The sequence below is a fragment of the Pleurodeles waltl genome, chromosome 6, assembly GCF_031143425.1.
Source record: "Pleurodeles waltl isolate 20211129_DDA chromosome 6, aPleWal1.hap1.20221129, whole genome shotgun sequence".
NCBI lineage: Eukaryota > Metazoa > Chordata > Amphibia > Caudata > Salamandridae > Pleurodeles > Pleurodeles waltl.
The window spans coordinates 832,814,068-832,837,915 of NC_090445.1; the positions used below are offsets into that span (position 1 = coordinate 832,814,068).

General features: G+C 42.6%; 1 protein-coding gene across 2 annotated transcripts in view; it reads left to right on the top strand.

Moving 5' to 3' along the window:
* SEMA4G (semaphorin 4G) overlaps nt 1–19,776 on the top strand; it is a 516,826-nt gene extending 497,050 nt beyond the window's left edge. The window contains exons 16-17 of one of the 2 annotated variants that reach the window (XM_069239519.1): nt 1,521–1,665; nt 18,658–19,776. The gene's annotated coding sequence lies outside the window, so the exon portion shown is untranslated. The remainder of the gene's footprint in view (nt 1–1,520; nt 1,666–18,657) is intronic. The other variant, XM_069239518.1, reaches the window with a different exon arrangement.
* Nucleotides 19,777–23,848: the final 4,072 nt, after the last annotated feature.

The window sequence follows — 23,848 nt, forward strand, 5'->3', positions numbered from 1 at the left end:
ATGGCAGGGTGTGCCTTCTGAAGCAAAAAAAATATTTGCTTTTAGTTGTTTTTTTTCCAGATTGAGGAGGGACTGGTAGCTTTCAGTGTAAAAAAAAGTTTGCAGAAACCATAACAAAACAACACAGGCATTGACCAAGCAAAAAGGCTGGTAGCTAAAGCCAGCCATATTGTCTTTTTTGTTCGTCTATTGAGAGGTGAAGTTGCTTAAAATTAAAGTTAATATAGTTCAGCCATTTTTCTTTCCTGAATCATTGCAGAGACCATTGGAGCTGTGCTGTAGCACCACAGGACAGCAGGCTGAGATGTAAATATCTAAAGGATTATTGCAGCAACAGGCGGTGTGTCTCCTTAGCCAGCCATGTCCACACTGACCAAGCTCACTCTGAACATTCTGATGACATCACCTCAACATAGAACTTTAATATTAACCACAAACATTCCCTCAAAGCTGTACAATACATCTGATCAACTTATACAGAAAAAGCAATAAATAGTAACAGGATGAAGGTACGAAGCCAAGATCATAAGATTTGAAAAGTGTCAGCATGGGCATTCACAGAATACATTCCCAATGAGGGAGCAATATATTGACAGGAAAAGCGCTGAAACCCTACCATTGACAGTGTCACAACGCAGTAGGTGTCCTTCTCATCCTAACTTGCTTCAGTTTAGTAAACGCCACACCTCTTCCCAAATCGTCCCTTCTCCCAAGTATACTACTGCCATTGCGATCACTCCGTCACCTTCTCACAGTCTCTCGATCCTGCCACAAAATAACTTGTCCACCATCAACACCACCGACTGCATCCTCCAGCAGCACTCCTTCTGCTCCTGTTTCCTGCACGCTGCACGCTACAACAAGCTGCAGGCGCTGCACATGCGGATTATGACTAAGGTCCCCAAGGCAGATTCAAGCCTTGGCAGTTCGTGAATCATAACTCTTTGGACGCTACACACACCCAACTATAAAACCTTTTTCTTAAAGGGGTGCGTGTCTATGTGCACGGGCGCAGGTGTGTGTGAGGGGCTCCTGTGAGTGTGTATGTGTGTGCATGTGCCACTACTTTCCTATGGAAGTTGCAGCTGACCACTTTAAAATGATTTTTACTTGCTGTCATTTGGATTTTCGACATCCACTGAACTGCTATTTAGAACGTTCTGCTTTGTGTCACTAGTATGTTGAACTGGTTACTAAAGGCAAATGGTGTCTATTGCTTACAGTTGGTATTTTTGTTTTGATGTGACCTGTTCAAAACTCGAAGTGCGAAATCTACTCCAGCGGAACCCTTTTGAATGGTTCACTAGGAATTTCCACCTGGTCTCAACAAAGACATTGATTCGGTATTCTTCCAACAAATTGTTTATGGTTTATTAAACCAGCGTCAATAAAAAGAAAATCTTTTTCAGTCTCATTTCATGCACTGAAGCTCTATGTTTCCTTAGATAGCTTATAAAGACATTTCTAACGAGTGCACACACGTAAGGTATTTTATTTTAATCATTGCATTTCCATTCCAGGATTGTTAATGGTGCAATCGTCATGATGGTTCTCTAGGTAGAGTTTGGACTAATGTGTGATTCGCTAATGACAAGTCAATGGACTAATTTAAGAGACGCCGTTGGGAAGTACAAGAAACACAAACTGTGGGACGTCCAGGCTCCTGTGAGTAGAAAGCAGTAGTGATTTGTGAATGGTTTGAATAAAGTAAAGGGGATTGATGTTATTCGTGTACATGGGCTTTCCTTTCTACTGAACGTTGTGTTATTGTATTGTATTGTCCTGTAAAATGTATATGGCACTTGCACCCCTGAAGAGGATGTTATGCAATGTTGCTTTTTTGGGTTGTTCAGCATTAGCCACAACCTTTTTTTAAAATGCCAGGGAGATATCCATCAATTATTTTTTTACTTGGCAATTCATTCAAACAATCAAAAATAACTGAAGAAAATTAATGAACACACATGCATGTTATATATGTGTGTGTGTGTGTACATATTTATGCACTGCACTTTGAAAAATAGCCGTATCAGGAAAATACAAATTATTCGAAGGAGAAAGGAACATATTTTAAGGATTTAAACATAATCACCCCACAGGTTGATAATTTTTTGTCTAGAACTGGAACAAGCAGAATTCAGTTCCTTCCGTTGTTCAACTTTTCACCCTTTCAATAACCACTCTAAAAAAGTAGGAATACCTTCAGATCTTTGATTTTGAAATAATAACGATTGAGCAACAAGCATGGTGCTATAAATGAATTTATGACATCCAGGGCAATGGTGAACAGACCAGTAACACTGTAATAGGATCTTGAGAGATTCTGATGTGTAATTTATCTTTTCAATATTTGTATATGGTGTTCTAAAAGCTATCTAATCCAGTACAGCTCACAGTATAGTATGAGACCAAATTGCAGCTCAAGAGAATACACACTGAAGCAGTTAGGATGATTAGCTATAGCCAGACAGTCCGAATGCACAAGTATACAGATACACAGCTAGCTATAAATCAGCAGAGTAAGACGTAGGTCTTTAGTTTATGTTACAAGATGGTTAACTCTGACGTGTGACGGATGTGGCGAATGATGTACCGCTTGTGCAGATCAGAGAACAGGGATAATGCTACTGTTTTCACTGAACGACCCATCCACCAGCTGGTTGGGCAAGATATATTTCTGCAGTCTTTCTTAAGTGAGAGATACCTCTCTTCTCCATACCTGTGGGGAATAGCTCCACTGAGTACGTGGGGAATTCGTCAATTGATCAATGCATTGCTGTGCTTTCTATTACAGGTTAATGATAGCTCTGGGACCTGTTGCAAGAGAGGATACGTCTGCTCTATGTAATGAGTGACAGATCAGTCATCTGAGCAAGGAATAATCATTCAATCTAGATATCTCAGTCTTGCACGGAAAGTGGAGGATACTTCTACTGTTTCCAAAGAGCAAGATATAAAGCAGCTGGGGTGCCCATAACTAGAGAATGCATAACCTATTGCTCCAATCTCTAGCAAGGTGTCAAAGTATTCTGTGCTTGTGTGTTCCTCCATCTCTGCACAGTGAGACTGCAGAAAATAGCGAGCTGCCAAAATTGGAAAGAGTTGAAAGAAAGGGGAGATAGATGTGTGCCAGCGTGTCACTCCTCAAGGATCCGCATTGTGGGAGAACATCAAACTGTGAGAGATAGATCCTTGTCAGGGTGTTAAATATTGTGCCCTAGCGCACTCCCATGCTAGGCCAAGTCCTAACCTTAGACAGCAGCTGTAATTATTCCACGTAGTCAGTAGTTGTCTAGGCATGCATAATGTATATTGTGGAGATTACATGCAAAGTCCACATTTAGAAGTCAAGTGATTTACCAAGGCCATTCTCTAGTAGCAGTGGAGAAGTTAACTAATTAATGCTTTGACCTGGTTTGATCAAAGAGACTCAGCTTTCAGTTGATCCTCCCAGGTGCCTGTATATTGTTTTGTAAGCACCTGCAAGAGAAGAAAATCTTGCTCACTGTACATTTCTCTTTTTCATTGGCTTCATCATTTGTTACATAAGGTAACATATATATACTCTGCAATGTGTACAAAATAGGTAATCTCTTGTATGTATTGTGTTCAATAGAGTTATTGGCACTGGCAACACCACTTATTCATGCACTCCACAAGGGGAGTTTAGCAATATCTCTTTTGACTTGGAGGTGTCAGAGAAGGCTCCTCCTATTTATTCCCAGGACCCTCCTAGACTGTCAAGGTGCAGTCACAGTGGGGGAGAGAACCAGTTTAGACACTTTCGGATAAGAGGAGAGCCCATCTAAGGACAGGCCTTCAATGCGGCAGAGGGTTTCTGACATATTTAAACAGGAACTACTGGATACTTTTACCCCAAGTAAAAGAGGAAACGCTGCATACAAAAGGAGGTGGGGGACGGCGGGAAAATAGTTGGGATTCTGTGGCAGAATTTCTGTATTCACTGGATAGCGCACAGGATACAATTTGCACCTCTATCTGCTCAGAACATTACCTGACCTGACCTGGGAACACGCCACCCAAAGAAGAAGGCCCTGGTTCGTGACTCCTGCTAGAAGAAGATGACTCACTCCATGACTCCTAACTCATACAGGGACCCAGGGATGGAAACTGCTCTCTGAGGGTCAGGTAGTTGGCCTCCTGTTTAACTCCTTCAGGGACACAAAAAGCAGAAGGACTCCTGACTCCAAGATGACTCAGTTGACAACAGAGCTGGAGCCTGCAGGAGACCTACCTGGAGAGATACCTAGTCCATAGAAGCTTGTCCTGAGAAGCTCTGACCTCTGGGATTGACCAGAAGGATTTTTCCCAGCAGTTTGAAAAAGTGGGACTTAATCATTTCTTCCATATCTGGAGGACAGGGACAAATGCTAAAGGCGGAACCTCACAGTAAAGGTATCCAGCTTCATGGAGTGTTGTCTGGCTACAGCTTGCAGCCTTGCCACACTGGAGAATGCCAACTTCCAAAAATGTGACAAAGTTCAAAGGTAAAACCTTGGACCGGGGTGAGACAGTAAAATTATCTCACCAACAAAGCCCCTTCAGCAGCAACAAAATCCGGCTTTTTCGCACTTTGAGCTTTCACTACTACAACCAGCAGCTTCAGTGGGAGCTCACCAGTGACTTACTCAACTCCATAGGACCCTCATTGGCCACAGCCTTGGACCATTCCCTGCAGGGAGATTTTGACTTACATTTTAGAGGCTTGAGGGGGTATTTTAGTGTTTGTAAGGTTGAAGTGTTCTACCAGGACAATAGAGACATGTACTCTTCTGCCCTGGGGGACTCCCGTGCACCATATTTACGAATCTGCGCCTGCCTGGGAGAGATCTCGGTGTCATGAAATGACCCACTACCATTTGCTGCTCCTCTGAAGGCACTGCATGGTTGCAGAGCAGTAGCCATGTGCAACATGGGCACTCAGCAAACTTTATTTTTTAAAAACAAGCACCCAAAGTGGAAGTCTTTCATTGTTTTAACCAATTTCTTTCTGATTGTGACTGCCAGGCTTTTCCTAGGTATCCTCAACAGGAAAAAAGGGCAGACAGTCTAAGATATTTAGGCCCATATTTATACTTTTTTAGCGCCGCATTTTGACGCAAAAACAGCGCATTCTTGCAAAATACAATTGTATTTTGCAAGTTTGCGCCATTTCTGCATTAAAAAATGATGCAAATGCGGCGCTAAAAAAGTATAAATATGGGCCTTAGTCCAATGGCCCCATGTTGATGGGGCTGTTGGTTTAAGGTTTCCACCAGAAGAGCCAGTAGAGGCTCTGCTGGCAGAAACATGACTGGTTGCCCAACTCTAAATAGAGCGCACAGACTTCCAGTTTAACCGTCAGTGTACTACACCACATTTGTGGCAGAGTAACCTCTTTGCCAAACTTTAAATGACCCCATATGTCTGAAGGTAAAAACTTTGACTAAAATGGTCCACTTGGTGTTTCTTAGATCTGCTCCATCATAATCAGCATGAAATTATGCATCGGTCACAGTCAACCATGAATTGTTGTCTTTGAATGGCATTTCTCTTTTTTAGGTTTTTTTTCATTAAATCTTTTGTAGAAATTCATTTCTCCGGTTCCCCTTACCTGTTTTAATGATCTTGGTATCATTTTCCTTATTAATTTTTCTCTGTGTTCCTAAATTGCTTTGGGATGTTTAGTGTGGTCTAATGTTGACTTTGAAATTGTTGTTACTCCCTGAACCTAACATGCACAGAACTGTGTTGTGACTTAACCAGATTGTATTTATTAATTTAGTAGCAGTCACCTCCTCCCAAATTAATAGCACCATTTTTGAATTGTCAAAATAGCTGTCATTATATGTTAAACAAGCATTCTGATTGATTGACCAACTTCTAACTTTTGATTGGCTGGACAAACCAGAACTTTTCAGTGCGGGTGCTAACTAATATTATTCTGCTGTTCTTAAACTAGTCAGAGAATGCACAAATAAACTGTATAAAGATGCACTAATAAGCAGCCTGAAGAGTCAGAGTCCAAAAAATAAGTTCCTATTTACCCCTACAGACATGTGCACTGGAAATCCGCCAATCACATTCATGTGACCGTCTGTTGGTGGTACAATCCGCTAGCGTGCTACAGCATCTCTTCCAGCCACGTTCAGCGTCCCACTCTGGCGCCCTCTAACCCACTCCTTGGGAAGTGGCCAGCTTACCACGCACATGCAATTAGAATTCTGCCCACTCCCTCACATTTCTATTTGTGTGCTTTCCAGGCCAGCACCCTTGTAGAAGAATGCCTTGTGGCAGCTGCGTTTTCACGATTTGAAAACAAATTACAGACCCAGACATTTGTGCTGAGCAGATTAACAAAAGAAGAAAGAAATAATAATTTGCTGCTGAATGAGCTACAAATTGCAATTGTGCTGAAGTGTTTATTTTTCTAAACTGGAATGCTTTAATGTGAATGTACAATTTGTATCCGGGATAAAGAAAGCCACGCTTATGTATGTGAGAGAGACAAATACAGAGAAAAGGTTTGAAGAGAGGTTGTGGGGAGGAGGAAGGGGGGAGGGGGATCGTACACAATAGAGTGACGGAGTAAAGGCTGCCCAAAAGTGTGAGGGAGGGAAAGAGATCTACAGGAAAAAAACGAGTGTGTGTGTGACAGCAGTCACAAGGTGAAAAAAGAGAAGTCATACTGATAAACATGTTTGCATTGAATTCATTTAAAAGTACGGAGTCAGGGGCGGCTCCTCCGCAATGGCAAAGGAGCATCACTCCCCTGGCTAAGAGCCAGCAGCTGAAAAATAAAACTGTAGCTTACTATTGTTTTATTTTTCATCTGATGGCTCAGCCAGCAGTGCAGGGAGGGGTGGAGTTGAGCCATTGGAGGGGGAAGAGGTGAGAGTGCATCCATGTGCACTTGGGTTTCTCCAACCTGACTGTGTTGAACAGCCGGGCTGGAGAAACTGCACAGACCCCAGGGCAGTGTCTGAGCGGCAGTCCAAGCCTCTCAAACCAACCCTGATGCTGCTCTCATCCTTGATTTAGCATGAGAGCCGCACCAAGATTCCTGGGGAGCCTGTGCTGGTGTCCAGTGAACGTTTGGGCACCACAAGAAGAGTGAAGCCCTATGAGACGGCAGCAGGAGGCAGCGGCGGGAATGGTGTTATTTTTATTTTCTTGTTTTTCCCGTCCCCATCATCCCCCCTACCACCCTTGACATTTGTGGTGGCTGCCGATGTAAGGGCGGCACTGTTACAACAGGAGTAAGAGAGTGCCTCTCCGGGTACAAGGGCTGCAGACATAGAGGGGGTCATTCTGACCCCGGCGGTCAAGGACCGCCGGGGTCGGCGGGAGCACCGCCAACAGGCTGGCGGTGCTCCGCAGGGCATTCTGACCGCGGCGGTATGGCTGCGGTCAGAACAGGAAAACCGGCGGTCTCCTGCCGGTTTTCCGCTGCCCTGCTGAATCCTCCATGGCGGCGCAGCTTGCTGCGCCGCCATGGGTATTCCGACACCCCATACCGCCATCCTGTTCCTGGCGGTTCGCCCGCCAGGAACAGGATGGCGGTATGGGGTGTCGTGGGGCCCCTGGGGGCCCCTGCAGTGCCCATGCCAATGGCATGGGCACAGCAGGGGCCCCCGTAAGAGGGCCCCACAAAGAATTTCAGTGTCTGCTTAGCAGACACTGAAATTCGCGACGGGTGCAACTGCACCCGTCGCACCTTTCCCACTCCGCCGGCTCCATTCAGAGCCGGCTTCCTCGTGGGAAGGGGTTTCCCGCTGGGCTGGCGGACGGCCTTCTGGCAGTCGCCCGCCAGCCCAGCGGGAAAGCCAGAATGGCCTCCGCGGTCTTTCGACCGCGGAGCGGCCATATGGCGGTCCCCGCCAGGCGGGCGGCAACCGCCGCCCGCCGGCCTCAGAATGAGGCCCAGAGTGTTGAACTTTGGGAGCAAAAGAGCCCTAAAGCCCATTACAGCCATCAGACATACAGCATAATCCATGCGTTTGTTTCAGTACAAATACATATTAAAAAAAACAAGTGTCCTAGCAAAGTATTGTTCCACCTGGCACTCAGTTGTGCACGTCTGCTCGCGCAGTAATGACGCTTACATCAGCGACCTGCTAAAGATGAGAACCGGTGCACATGAGCCCTGTGTATAGTCAGCACCTGATGAATGTAGTATGCTGTGTGTTCTCCCTCCGCACCCCTCTCTTCATTGGTGCCAAGGTTGTGGCAGTGGCACATGCCCTCAGCCCCGGGAATGCTGCTGCTAGCCTGGACCAGACAGGGAACCCAAAGCAGCCCTGGCAATTTTGTCAGCCCAGCCCCCACACTGAGGCTGGAACCGAGAGTGAGTGGAGTATGCTGGATTGCTGCTTTTGTTACTGTGGGCAGCACCATTGCAAAATCAGCCCCAGTAACAAAATAGGCCTCCATCCATCCATTCAGCTTCCTGGGGAAACACCTGATGCCCACTACGACCTGCTCAGAGCAGGCATTAAAAAGGGGCTTCCATTATTTATAATAGGCCCCTACATACTCTGCAGGAGTAGTGCCAGTATTTTGATGCTACTTCTGCAGAGTACATCAATAGCGTCAATAAAAATGACGCTATTGCCCTGTGCCGTGGTGCGCTGTATCTTGGATACAGCGCACACATGATGGCGGTAGGAGGGCATTCAGGGCGCAAGGAAAGTGGTGCTGCACTAGGTGCAGCACCACTTTTCTCAAATATTCCCCTTAGATGGTTTAAAAATCTGTCTGCTCAGAGTTACAGTAAGCCCTTGACTTGGGCTACAGAGGTTTTTTCTCACACATGAGTTTGAAGGATGCAGGAAACATCAATGTATCAATGTATAACAATGTATAAATGTATCTGGTTCCCTTGCAGACTTCAGTGTGCCTTGATCTACCACTTTTCATCATCAACAATGGTCAGGAGGAAGGAGGGCTTCGAACTCACTACAATGGCATGTTGCAATTTTTACATCCCATTATTGTCATGGGGTTTTCTCAACATTCTTGGTCCATTATCGATACAATACCCCTGACAGCAGTCCATTATACCATAGACCAACAGGCCATCCTGGGAGACTACCACAGTGCGTCGGTCATTAAATAATCTTGTCAACATACACTGCAATACACTAATGTCGCGACTGAGATGAGTGTGATCTAATGAATTGAAAATTACCCTCCATAGCGAATAAGGCCATCAACCCTTCGATTTATGATGAAGATATGTTGGGTGGCAAGCCTATGAAGACAAACTCTGTGGGAAGCCTACATCGATGCAATTTCTAAATACTCTAGACCAGTTAAGCACACTCTGATTAGTAGAACCTCAGACGGACAATTTTATTTCTTTAATGACCACAGGTGAAAGCTACTCCGATGGTTCAACCATTTCTAGCATCACTTTTGTACAATTTCTTCAAGCCTCCTTTTAGCTCCTCCCTCACTATAACGGGCACTCTTCGCACGTCTGCCATCTGAGTAAAGCATTATCCACGACATGTTTTTTGGTGAACAAGCCTATTAAGAGACCCACTCTATCTTCCAAGACAGCACCTTCGCTCAGGTCACCTCCACCATTGCTCTTACCACCAGTGGAATCTGACTTTTAAATCCTGGGTCCTGTCCTGTGCAGTCTACCAATCATAGTGATGAGTCACACCCACCACAAGCAATTTTTTTCCCGGCTGGCTACATACACTTTTCATTCAGGGTTTCTGTCCTTTAACTCTGTTTTGCCCCCATATATCCCTTATCCTAACAGTAAAATATTGCCTGGTTGAAGCATAATGTTAGGCATTATCTAATCAATGACCCTGATTTATCCACTTTGAACAATTTTTATCATACCTTCTCCGCTGCCTACATCCATTCTTCCCTTTGTCCAAGCACAATATCTTCTCCCTACCTTCACCACTACATTCCACTTCCACCCTTTCCACTGTATTTTTCTTCCTTTGTGAACATCCTGAATAATGCCGGTCTTGCACATTTCTGACACTCTTTACACAGGAAAAAAACAATTCTTAAGAATCTACACCATGAGACTTAGGCCCATATTTATACTTTTTTAACGCCGCATTTGCATCATTTTTTGACGCAAAAGCGGCGCAAACTTACAAAATACAATTGTATTTTGTAACTTTGCGCCGGTTTTGCGTCAAAAAACGACGTAAATGAGGCTAAAAAAAAGTATAAATATGGGCTCTACTTCTTACTCCTTTGACTTTCTTTGCTTGTTTTTTTTACAACATTCACCTCTCACTGCTTACTTCTTTTTCTATTTCCTTCATAAATCTATCCGATTCTTCTACTGCTTTCTTTAATACGATTGACCTTCTCTAAAAATGCAAAGCAGGAGGCAGAAAGGGACTACCAGTCCCAGAGTACTGTGGGGCCCCCAGGAGGAAGTGGACTTGGCTAATATACTCGTTGTCTTGTCTTTTGTCCTCGCTATATTTTCTTTTGTTTCATTGCATGTTAGGGCTTTCGGATTCTGCGTTGACAAACAGCTGCGTGTTTTGTGAGCGAGTCTCTTTTGTAATTGAAGGCCATTTAGCTAAAGCCAAATAATCACAGTATTTTTTTAATATTGTTTTAATTTATTGTGTCTAAACAGGCTCAATGGGGAAACATAAAGTCTCAGATCCCGCCCAGGGAATATTTAAGCGAAGAAAAGTAATGAAGAACGCAAATAATTATACCCTAAATGAAACTGATTTACTGATTGAGAAGGCTGAATCAATTATTGGTAACAAAATCCCACAATCCAAGACACAGGCAGGAGCAACTAAGAAATCAAGGCTGGCGGTGCGAATACCAACTAGTATGTTAAAAAAGAAAGACGTTGGTAACGCCCTAGGCAAGGATTTAACTAATAGTGAAATTGATGTAGCAGTCCCTTCAGATGATTTACTTCCCGTGGATTCCCTATGAGATATTCCCCTGGAACACACTAGTACTTGTAGTAATGGGTTTGCATATTTGCAAACAGTTGAGGGTATCCCTGATATTTTTGATTTAACATCGAAGCAGGCTGATTATAGGTCATCTAGTGACCAACTGTCATCTCACCATGAAAATCACTTGGGGTCAGTCAGAGAGATGAAAGAAGAACTAGGGGCCCTTAAAACTATGTTTTTTCAGCTAAACGGCTTGGTGAAGCAACTTTTGGGTGAAGTAGCAGAAATAAATAACACCAACAAGAGAAGGCAGGAGGAGACTGATTTTGAAAAACCTAAAGTGAGATCCACTACCACGAGAGAACAAGGAGAGCCAGTACAAAGATCAGTGAGGGGCACCATTCAGAAAACAGCAACGAAAGCAGTCGCCCGGGAGAGCAGATATATGGGAATTAATGGGGAACGGCAGCCTGTCAGCTCTGGCTGTAGCACACATGGAGGCAGGTAGAGGGGGAGTGGGAGCAGTGATCTATTAGCCAGAAAGGGGACATCAGTTACATCTGATAACTTGGGGGATTTTGTATCTACTCCCCACATTTTTATGATAAATGCCCCCAAACGCCAGCCACACCCGAGCTATGAGTGTGAGGATTCTTTAAAAAATAAAGTTATCCACTGGATCTGCCTTGTTAGGGATTGTAAGTTGGTCATCAGGGAGGATATTATCAGTGCTAAAAGACATTCTGCTTGGCGATCAAAGTTTAACCTCGTTGAAATTAACTTGACCAGCGGAAATCTGGCTGGCAGCCTAGTGGCCCTAGATGTATGAACTACCCCCCCAAATGACTCAAGTACTGAGGGGCAACCATGTACGCATCTTATTTGAACCACTTGTCGCATTTACACCCAGACACAAGTTCCCCTTTGGGCTCCCTAGATTGACTGAATAGTGAGGATTTTTCTCCCCCATCTACTCTGCATATGAGAAAGGAGCTTTAAAAAAACTGTAAGCCACAGTAATAGATTTGTACCAACAGCTCAGCCTTCACTTACTTGCCAGCAAATCACCCAGACATTTATCTCGCCCATTATTACCTCCACTTATTGTGAACTGTACAGTTGTACTCTCAAACGATCAAGCAGAGATGCCTCTGAGTGAGTCTTCATTGTCCCCTGGAACGTAGCAGGTTTAAACTCAAAAGAAAACATACCCAACTGGAACACCGTTGTCAATAGGTTCAATATCTGCCTATTTCAGGAGATGTGGGGCACTACACCAATATTTAGGGCCAGCTATTTAATTGTTTTCATTCCAGTTAAAGCAATCTAGTTGGACGGTCTTCTGGTGGCCTAAGTGCCTGGGTGAGACCTACACTCAGTTTTAAAATGGAAAGAATTGAGATAGATTCCCTTGATATTTTAGGGCTACATCTAAGTACTGCTAAGGTCGAAATCTATAGCATCTATGCAAGGGGAATTCAAGGAGGCAAGCCCGCAGACACAAGACAAAAGCTAGAAAATTTATGGGAAACTAGGAATCGACCTGCACACATTATCATGGCAGATGACTACAACACTACACCCAAGGCCTTGGACAGGGATGATGTGAAGTTGGCTGGTGGGGAGGACCAAATGTGGGTTATTCCGCAGCTTGATCTAGTTCCAGTTAAAAAGTGGATCAAAGCAGCTTTGCAGCTGAAAGCTCTTACCTTGAAATGTCGTTTAAGGGATGCAAATGGTAGAACACGCTCAGACAGTAGAGGGTCAGCTTCCTGTAATAAACTCCATCATGAGAGCTGTATTGATTATATATTGATCAATCTAAGATTACTGCAGTGTGTTGAGGACATTGTCGTGGAAAGCAGAATTTAAATCGTCCACAATCCTCTATGTCTGTCTTTGAGCCCGTATTGGGAGAAATTGTCCTACTCCTCATCTATGTTGTTACCAAGGATGTCCAGCTAGCTAACAATAGACTCCATCTAAATGTCATCAACTAGCAGCACAACAGGACCCTTTGTCCTCTATCTGGACTGACTTATCAAGTGCATTAATAAAATTAGAAATCGCTATGACCGCTAGGGAGAACTTTCAGGAAGTTATAAATATCCATCTAAGCCTTTTTGACCAGCTAACTGCTCACTTCCTTGTGCTTCATTTGCACAATAGAAGGAAAAACCATAAAATGACCACTTGGTTTAACGATGAGTGCAGGAAATCCAGAACTCAGCTAATACCAGCCATTAAAAACAAAAATGTTAATCAAATATATACTCTGCGCAATGCCGCAAACAAGTTGAACACAAAGCCAAAAGGGACTGGGATGAGCAAAGGTGGTGTGATCTTCTAAGTTCTTGCAACAAGATATGACTAAATTTTGGTATCTTGTTTCATGGAGGAGGAATGAGGCAGGTGCTCAACCAGAAAATCATATTTTTCCCTTAGCTTGGTATAGCTATTTTCAAAACTTAAATGACGATGATTTACCCGATAGAACTATTGAGGATCAGAACTTTATTATCACAGATCATAGCGATCCCAAACACACTTTTAATCCCTATGATGTAGAATCTGCAATAAATGCTATTATTCAGGGTAAAGCCCCTGGACCAGATGGCATTCCTGGTGATAATTCCATCTGTAATAAACCCAAATGGGCCAGCTAAAGTTTTTTGAGTAATGCAATAGATAAGGGAGTACCAGTCACTAACTCATGGAAAGGCGCTTAGGTGATACCCGTCTTCAAACAGGAGATCGTAGCCTTCTACTCAACTACAAAATGATAAGTCTGATAGATTTTACCCAAAAGGTATTTTGTCGGGCTGCCCTAGAGAAAATCCAAATATGGATTGAAGAAGGACAAATTCTTCTCCCTTCCAAGCAGACTTCATGGAAAAGTTAGCACTCTTGATCGTGTTTTTCATTTTCTTCTCCTTAATTCAAAAACAGTACTTATCGGCAAGGGTCACTTATATGTGGCCTTTGATGATCTGAAGTCTGCTTTTGACTTGATCCCCCGGCAAAAGCTTTGGCAAGTGCTGCGACAAAGGCGAATTACCCCTAATATACTGTCAATCATTGTCCGTCTTCAGGAGTGTAACTATGCTAGAGTTCATTGGGGAGAACAGGGTCAACTTACAAATCCAATCCCTGTCAGAAACGGAGTTTGGCAAGGATTCGTTCTTGCTCCTATATTGTTTTCCCTTTAGTTGTATGAGGTAGTGCACTTTCTTTCAGCTGTTCCTGACGATGCTCCATCCTTGGCCAATGTGAATATATCCACTTTACTTTTCGCAGTCGATACTTTGATTGTGTCCCAAACACCAAAAAGGCTTCAAACACTTCTATCTTGTTTTGAGGAGTTTTGCTCATTACGAACCTCAGAGGGTAATGCAACCAGAACACAATTTTTGTCAATCAATCTGTATGTCATTCAGAGAGAAAATGTATATGGCTGGCAGGGAGCTCGAAAGAGTGGATGTATTTGAGTATTTGGGTATAAAACTATTAGCTAGTATGTCTTGGAAAAACCACATAGACAAAGCAGCCCTCAAACTCAAACAAAAAGCACACACCATTCTGAAGGAACATCATGCCTCATATAGTAAACCAGTTGCGCCTCCACTGCAGATTTATGAGTCTAAAAATGTGGCTGTAGCGCTGTATGGTGCAGAATTTGTGTTTGTACTCCCTCTTATCTGCTTGGGTAGAAAGTTAATTGCTGATAAAGGAAGGTTTAGACCTGTTAGAAATGGGGTCTTTGGTTGACAGTCAGGTTACCCCCTGTTCAAGCAAGGACCCTCACTCTAGTCAGGGTAAAAGAGAATCACCCTCAGCTAACCCCCTGCTTACCCCCTTGGTAGCTTGGCAGAGCAGTAGGCTTAACTTCAGAGTGCTAGGTGTAAAGTATTTGTACCAACACACACAGTAACTTAGTGAAAACACTACAAAATGACACAACATCAGTTTAGAAAAACAGGAAATATTTATCTAAACAAAACAAGACCAAAACGACAAAAATCCAACATACACAAGTCAAGTTATGAATTTTTTAGAGATTAAACTCAAAAATAGCGCTTAGAAACAAAAATGCTTTGATGAGATGTTAACACGGCGTCGTGACGGAGTCGTTCCCAACAAGCCGACACCAGCGGCGCCGGACACGAAGTCGTGTAGACCCCCAAGTACAGTAGCTTTGGTGAAGGGTGAAAACAAGCCGATGCGTGAAGTCGGGAATCGCGGCGTCTGTGCGAACGTTGAATCCGTGCACTTCGAGAGGCGTCGGTCATGACGTGGTGCGGCGACTTCCACGGAGTCGCGGACTTCAGCGGGGCTGCTGCGGCGTCGGGCCTGCGAAGAGCGTCACGTTCCAGCGAAGGTCACGGCGTCAGGTGCAGGCGGCGTTACCGGATTCAGCAGCGGCGTCGGTCCGAAGTCGTCCGAAGTCGATTTCCTTGGATTCCACCAGCTTTCCTTTCAAGGGCCCAGGGACTGGATAGGGCACTACTTGTCAGAGCAGGAGTCTCTCCAGAGACTCCAGGTGCTGGCAGAGAGAAGTCTTTGCTGTCCCTGAGACTTCAAACAACAGGAGGCAAGCTCTAACTCAAGCCCTTGGAGATTTCTTCACAAGATGGAAGGCACACAAAGTCCAGTCTTTGCCCTCTTACTCTGGCAGAAGCAGCACTGCAGGAAAGCTCCACAAAGCACAGTCACAGGCAGGGCAGCACTTCTTCCTCAGCTATCAGCTCTTCTCCAGGCAGAGGTTCCTCTTGGTTCCAGAAGTGTTTCTAAAGTCTGTAGATTTGGGTGCCCTTCTTATACCCATTTTAGTCTTTGAAGTCACCTTTCTTCAAAGGGGACTCACACCTACTTGTGAAATCCTGCCTTGCCCAGGCAAGGCCTCAGACACACACCAGGGGGTTGGAGCCGGCATTGTCAGAGGCAGGCACAGTCCTTTCAGATGAGAGTGACCACTCCACCCCTCCCTCCTAGCAGAGATGGCTAATCAGGAAATGCAGGTTACACCCCAGCCCCATTTGTGTCACTGTCTAGTGCGATGTGAAAAACAACCCAACTGTCAAACTGACCCAGACAGGGAATCCACAAACAAGGCAGAGTCACAGAATGGTTTAAGCAAGAAAATGCTCACTTTCTAAAAGTGGCATTTTCAAACGCACAATCTTAAAATCAACTTTACTAAAAGATGTATTTTTTAATTGTGAGTTCAGGGACCCCAAACTCCACATGCCCATCTACTCTCTAGGGAAATCTACACTTTAATCATATTTAAAGGTAGCCCCCATATTATCCTATGAGAGAGACAGGCCTTGCAACAGTGAAAAACGAAGTTGGCAGTATTTCACTGTCAGGACATATAAACCCCATTACTATATGTCCTACCTTATCCATACACTGCACCCTGCCCTTGGGGCTACCTAGGGCCTACCTTAGGGGTGCCTTACATGTAAGAAAAGGGAAGGTTTAGACGTGGCAAGTGGGTACACTTGCCAAGTCGAATTTACAGTGTAAAAATACACACACAGACACTGCAGTGGCAGGTCTGGGACATGATTACAGAGCTACTTATGTGGGTGGCACAACCAGTGCTGCAGGCCCACTAGTAGCATTTGATTTACAGGCCCTGGCACCTCTAGTGCATCTTCCTAGGGACTTACTAGTAAATCAAATATGCCAATCATGGATAAACCAATTACATACAATTTACACGGAGAGCATATGCACTTTAGCACTGGTTAGCAGTGGTAAAGTGCTCAGAGTTAAAAAACCAACAGCAACAGGTCAGAAAAAAATAGGAGGCAGGAGGCAAAAAGACTGGGGATGACCCTGCATTAGCAAAAGTCCAACAAGACCAATTTTATTTCAGTGGAAATTTAGAACCACTCCTGAACTAGCAAACTATGGGGACGCTTTCCGTAACATGATTAGGCTTGAGAGATTCTGCAAAATTGACTGGTGTAAGAACATTAAAAAGGTCCTGTCAGCTTTGAGCCTGTCAAGGTTATGGGAGTTCATGGTTTCGGAGTCATTTCCGTCGAAAGAACAAATTAAGAAGCTATACTGGCATTGGGTGTCCCACAAGGATGCCAAAAATAGCAACAGAGGGACTCTTTGTATGTACTTTACCCTATTTAAGTCAACCCCAATGTACGAGCAATACCTGGACTACATCACTAATACTGTTGATTGGAAATTATGTATCCAGTTCAGGATAGGTTCTCTACCATTTAAGGTGTTCACTGACAAATGGGCAACCCAAGCAGGGTCTTAATTGATCTATTGGAGTGGTAAAAACTATCATGAAAATGTAGCCGGTTTTTGGTTTATCTGTGTGGCATACTCACACCCGAGACAGACTTGGATTAAGCCAGTCTGCCTATTGCTAGGAGTAAGGAACTGTGCAACGGCACTATGAATACTTGGGCCCATATTTATACTTTTTTAGCGTCGCATTTACGTTGTTTTTTGACGCAAAATCGGCGCAAACTTACAAAATACCATTATATTTTGGAACTTTGCGCTGCTTTTGCGTCAGAAAATGACTCAAATGCGGCGCTAAAAAAGTATAAATATGGGCCTTAGATTCTATACCTTTACGCTTGTGCTCCTGCAAAGTTTCTGTGCTGATATGGAACATAAGACGCAAAGCTTGGATAATGTAATAGTAGTTGTTTAGGCGATCCGTCTTGCACTTTATATTCTGCATTCGCACATCCTTATGGTCCGATTTTTACTTAGCACCCTTTTGCAGTGTTGTGGGTGATCATTGTACATTGTACTTTATATTAAACTTGCTAGGCTGTGTCCATCTCTTAAGCCGACATCACCCCTGAACTCTTAGGTGATCCAAAATTATTTTTTTCTCAGGTAACTGCAATTAATGATTTAACCTGCTGCCTGAAGTCCCATAGTGCTTGTAAATTAGATAGGTCATTCAGCTTGAGAATGTTCTTCTATTTGAATTTTCTTACTTATATACTATTAATTATGATTAATTTATTCTTTTTGGAGAATGCCTCTACCAGTTAAGATGTTATTAATGACATGAACTGAGTGACTTCTAAATGCTCTAGATATATTGATATTAATGTTTGATCGCTGACGCTGGTTTTATGGATTTGTTTAATCCGAAATAAATATAACTTGATGATGAAGTATTATTATCGTCCCACAAACTAAATAGGGTATTTTTATTGACACATTATTATATTATTAGTTGAAACAAAGACTGGTTTGTTTGACAGCTAAACTGACAGCCAGGTTGAACAGGTTCACAAGCTATCAGCCGATTCATATAAAGTGTTTTGCAAACCTACTACAATATAGAAGTTTCGGGAACTCACACAAGGACTAAGCACACAATACATTTTTTATTTTATTTTTTACTACAGATATACTATAGGCAGTTTATACAACATACATACTCCTCACCACAAGAAGCCAAAGAATCAAGCCCCAACACCAGGACCACAATGTTTCTACAGTCTTATCAACACTGTGCCCCCCTCATTATCCACAATCACGGTCTTCCATCATTCCTCCAGCTCTACATTGCTTTGTACACTCAGAATATTTTCATTTTCTTATGAAAGAGTTAAAACAGGTTTGCCTTCTTCCTCAATTCATAGAGTCGGTGGCCTGCCGAGTCTGGAAAGTTAACTTTTGACTTATGTTGATGTTCTTGCTTCGATTTTTCAAGCTAATCACGTTTCTTTTTATCTCTTAGGGTAATGTATTTGGTTTCTCCATCAGACATGAACAGTGGCAGTAGATGCATTGGGGTACCCAAGAGCTGTTGCCTGCAACATGGAAGAATGACAAGGCGGAGGCCCCGAAGAGAGAGTGTTTATTTAGGAACCATTTTCATCTATTCTTTGTGTCACAGTGCGGAGATAGTTGGCCTGACAAAACACTGCTGCACCTGCGTCTTCGTCACCTGGAGAACATCTCTCTAGGAGGAGGTTTGACAACAGCATCAGCCATTCGTGTAATACCACATAGTGATCCCCCTTAACTACAGCCAGATCCAGAGGGATCAGTGGTGCACAAGTACAGGAACTATGCTGTTACTGTCAACTATGCAGCACAATTTATATTTCTCCTACTTGTACTTATACTCTTTCTGATGGCGTAAATATCACCAGTCGCTGTTTGTATTGTCCAGAATTGCAAATTCAGGTTGGCACACAGAAGGATCATTTCAACCAATCAGTTAAAAAAACAAAAATCAGTAAAGACTGTAACAAATAACTACCCATATTTTATTTTCATCAGCTCTCGTAGTCAGTAAGCTTTGATATTTCCTGAATCCGACCTACCTTCCTGGAAGAAAATGAGTTTGCTATTTTCAGTTTTGAAACCCCATTTATATAACTTGTGGCCATATGACAATCAAATGTCATGTAAGGTGTAGAGCTTCTCACATCAGTAGAACCCTTTTCGAAAGTACCCTGATTTGGAAGCACTGACGTGTTTGCCTCTCTGCTGAGTAAAACAAGGCATTACACTTGAAGTTAGTTTCCTCTTCAGTTTTCTCTGCTGCAGTGCCCTTTTCTTCTTGTAATTGCTCACAGTATGTTGTCGTACACCACTGCCAGCCGGTGCCCAATCCATTTCACCACTAACATTTCAATATGCTTATGTAAGGGATTAAAACTTCGCTTTTGACACAGTCTAAGTACCTATATGTTTGTTTGTGTCTTATAACTTCGATGTGAGCCATTTCATGTCACTGTTGCAGAGTAGCACGCCTACAGCTTCCAAATTCTCAGTGTCGTTTCCCACTAGGTTTTCTAGTCAGGATGAAATAAAATCACCAAGCACCTTAATCACTTACCTGATTCCTAAAAAATTGCAAATAATAAAAAAGTAAAGTAGTAGAGATGGTCTAAACACAATGCATCCAGACAACTGCAAGAAGCACACTTGTAATAGTAATTTATTTACAGTGGCATTTATTAAAAATGTATATGCTCCTTCCACTGGGGAGAAGGGTTATAACGTGAGCACTTTATCTGGTAAGCAAACATTTGTGAAATAAATTAAAATTGGCCCACTCCTACATATAACTCCTTTGCAGCTCCAAACTTACTAGTCTAACATGATACCTAATGCAGCCATCGGTCCCTGCAAAAGGTGATTGATCTGTATCTTTAGCATATTCTCGAAGAGTTGAAAAGGCACTGACCTTCGCAGTAGTCACTGTCACTTTCAAAGTTAGATTTCAGAAAATGTAATCTGATTATTTTACTCTTTTACTCTAGTTTGTTTCTTGAACTATGCCAGTGACATAATGTCTCCTGAATATCAGGATAACAGAAGTGACATTGTCAACCATTAGCCAATCTCAATGACATGAAAATGCCTTTGACCCCAATGATGGGCCAGTGGTTTTAAATACTATTCTAAAATCAAAGCTACAGAATCTTTATAAGCAGTGACCCATATTACAGCCAAAATTCAACCATGAGCACCAACAAAAACTAAAAATCTGATTTACTTTTAACCATAGTGTGCATTGAAATTGCATTACATGAGGTCAATAGAAATAAGCCGTTTGATACCAAATGGCTCGCTAACCGACAGGGATTGCAAAAGCTTTCTCGAGGAACTTTAAGCAGCAACACTGAGGTCAGAATTGAGACATAAAGTTATCTAAGAAATGGAACCTATGAAGTATGAATGTGACACAAAAATACTTAATCCAAATGCAGAGAATATTTTCACTGAGATGGTCAGGAGTTCAAATGTATTAAATTAGAATGCTAATATGATTGGTGACACTGGGGTTAGAAATGTAAAATGCATACTTCTTGTTAATAAGACGCAAAGGAGAAATAAACAAATGAGGTGTGGCTGATGTGGAAATCGTTTTCCCAAATGTTTATGCCCACCTATCATTATGTATATTCTTTCATAGTCAGGCAGTTACAGCTAGAGTGATCATATTCCTCATCACTGGTCAGTGCCATACACCAAAATGTGGGGTGTCTTTCAATCACTGCACAGATTCAGAAACCACTCTTCACGAACAAGTTTAGCAGTGACAACAATAAACCTGGTGGCTGTTACAGAGTGGCAGTCAGATTGCCCATAACCTGCTATGGTTTAGTGGTTCCTGACAGACAGCTTCTCATATCCTTCTAACACATGTTCCGAAATATCCTGTGCGAACGTTCAAGAAATTAAACGCTCAAGCTGGTAGGCTCTGCATTCAGTCATTTACTTTGATGCAGACTATTAGGTGATATCTCTTTTGGTCAAACCTCACATGTGATCCACACTGCAGTTGGTGGTGGGCCTTGTGGAGGAAAATTGTAGAGTGATGAAAGGATAATTTCCTGGTAACCGTATCACCATGGCACCTGAAGGGCTCTCCCTCATCCTCTGCTGCACTACTCTGTATTCTAAATTATTAGTGCCTACTTATCATTCTGGTTGCCATGGTCCCCTGTCTAGATTCTGCTGAGCTTCTCTCTTGTTACCGCATTACCCAGCTACAGGGACCACCATTGTCTGGTTCTATCACTGCTATCATTTATATTTTTTGTTACCATCTGTTTCTTCTTATTCTTAGTTCAAAACAGATTTCTTGTGGCCACCTCCATTGAGTCTTCCACTTTCTTATTGAAAATATAGTATAATCTAAATGCAAACACCACAAATGTATGTTTTGTACTAACACTGGTTATACAGGAAGTAATGAGCGAGGGTGCTGTTTGGCGGTCTGCACTGGTATAGGAGGGAGCTTTCTGAAGTTTAAAAGGGATCACTGAGTAAGGGAGATGTTTTCGTTCTATGCAGGGATCAAAAAGTGAGAAAGCTGACTAAGGTCTATAAAGAGATTAACACATGATGGAGCTGACTGACGTCTATACTAGGACATATAAGTGAGGGATCTTATGTCTAAACAGGGGCCAGAGAGGGATTGTTGAGATCTACACAGAAGTCACTGAATGAGGTGGCTGGCTAACGTCTTTGCAGAGATCTAGGTAAGAGAGCTGTCTGAGTTCTGTTCAGGGATCAGTGAGTGAGGGATCTGGTTGTGGGCTGTGCAGGAATCAGTGAGGTCTGCGAAGGAGTCATTAAAGCAGTTGGCTGCGGTCATAGAGGAATCAAGAAGTCATTTGACTGAGGCCTCTACAGGAATCAATGAGGTCTAGGCAGAGATCAGTGAGAAAGTTGGCTGAAATCTGTGCAGGGATCAATAAGTGAGGTAGTTTGCTGAAGTGTATACCAGTATTAACGGGTGAGGGAGCTCTCGGCAAACAACGATTAATGAGTGAAGAATTTATCCGAATACCGATGTTAGCACTCAAAGGAGCTGACTGAAGTTTATGCAGGAAGTGAGGTAATTTGATGAGACGTAAACAGAAAAATAAAACGTTGGTTGAGGCATAGAAAAGATGGGAGAGAGGGTGTTGACATCACTGAACGTGAGATATCAGGGTTAGATGAAGACAAAAAGAGGATAGCTGGGATGTCTTGAAAAGACAATGTAGCCCATTGAGGTGTATACAGAATTTAGGGAGCTGGCTAAGGCATATACAAAATGTGAGGGTCTTTGCTGAGACACATGTAAAATGTGAACAATTGGCTGGGATGTTTACGGAATAGAGGGAGTTTTCAGGGGGTGAACAGTGAATGAGGGAGCTGGAATGAAAACCGAAAATGAGGGTGCTGGTAAGGGTACACACAGAAAGTGACAGAGATGGCAGAAGTGTGAGCTGGCTGGGCTGTACACTGAGAGACAGGAATGGGTAAGCATTTATACTGGGGGTGGGGAGCTGGCCATGGTGTTTACAGGGATTTACAGCGTGAGAGTTGGTGGCGTTGTTTTTGGGAACATCATGCTCACTTTGGAGACATTCCTATTGGCTGTAAACACCGTCTCCCCTTTTCTTTGCATTCAATATAATTTTATTAGCAAGATACAGAGAATTATAAAAACTCACAGAAGTAAACGTGAAGTGTTATTTTTTTACAAGGATGTAAATAACAGAGCATCAGCTTATTATTTAAAAAGCCTTAATCAATTTAATATATTGAAATGCCAATTTATTATGAATGTGAATTCACTTGACACCCACATCTATTCCAGTAGATGTCATCAGTGTATACAACACTAGACGAGCAAATGGACGCCATTCGTTGTACGTCTTTATATATACCTGTTGCAGCTGTATTTTAAAGATCTGTAAGAATAATTATATGCATTACAAAAGGCTTTCTTGTATATACACATGTGCAGTCGACAGATGCTATTCCAGCTACACTAAATCGCAATTGGCCATGTTGTCATTATAATTCAATCCATAAAACCATCCGTGTTGAACAAAGGTTTATTGATGTTTACTATTTTCTCGAGTTATAATCTCTGATGGGTTCTAGTGAAAATTTAGAACTGACTACGAAAACAATGAAAAATACCAAAAACAATCTAACAGCAACTTCTATCTGTTTTCTTTTTTTAATGCTGAGTTACCTTACAACCTTCTTCTACCCTGGACCGCAACCCCATTTCTTTAGTATTGTTTTTCTAGCTATTTTCCTTTTTTTTTTTTTAAAGCTTGTTGCCCTAGTACCACCTGGCCCTTCAATCCTGAACGTAGTTTATCATGTTACAGTTTTAAAACATGTTTCTGTCTTTAGCCATATGAACCAAAGCACGGGATATCTAAAATATCTGGTTTGTTTTTACTGTGTTTTTTTGTTTTGTTTTTGTTCGTTTTGAATGCATGCAGTTTAGTTACTGAAAGTTGTGGGTTTCGAGCAGCATTAAATCATTGGTGTTGCTGCTTACCCACATAAGGGTAAAGATACACTGTCACAACATAATTTCCTGATTATTTACTGGTAATCTCCATTACTCTTAGTCCGACTCATCCTTATCACATCCATTGCTAGTTACGTTTATT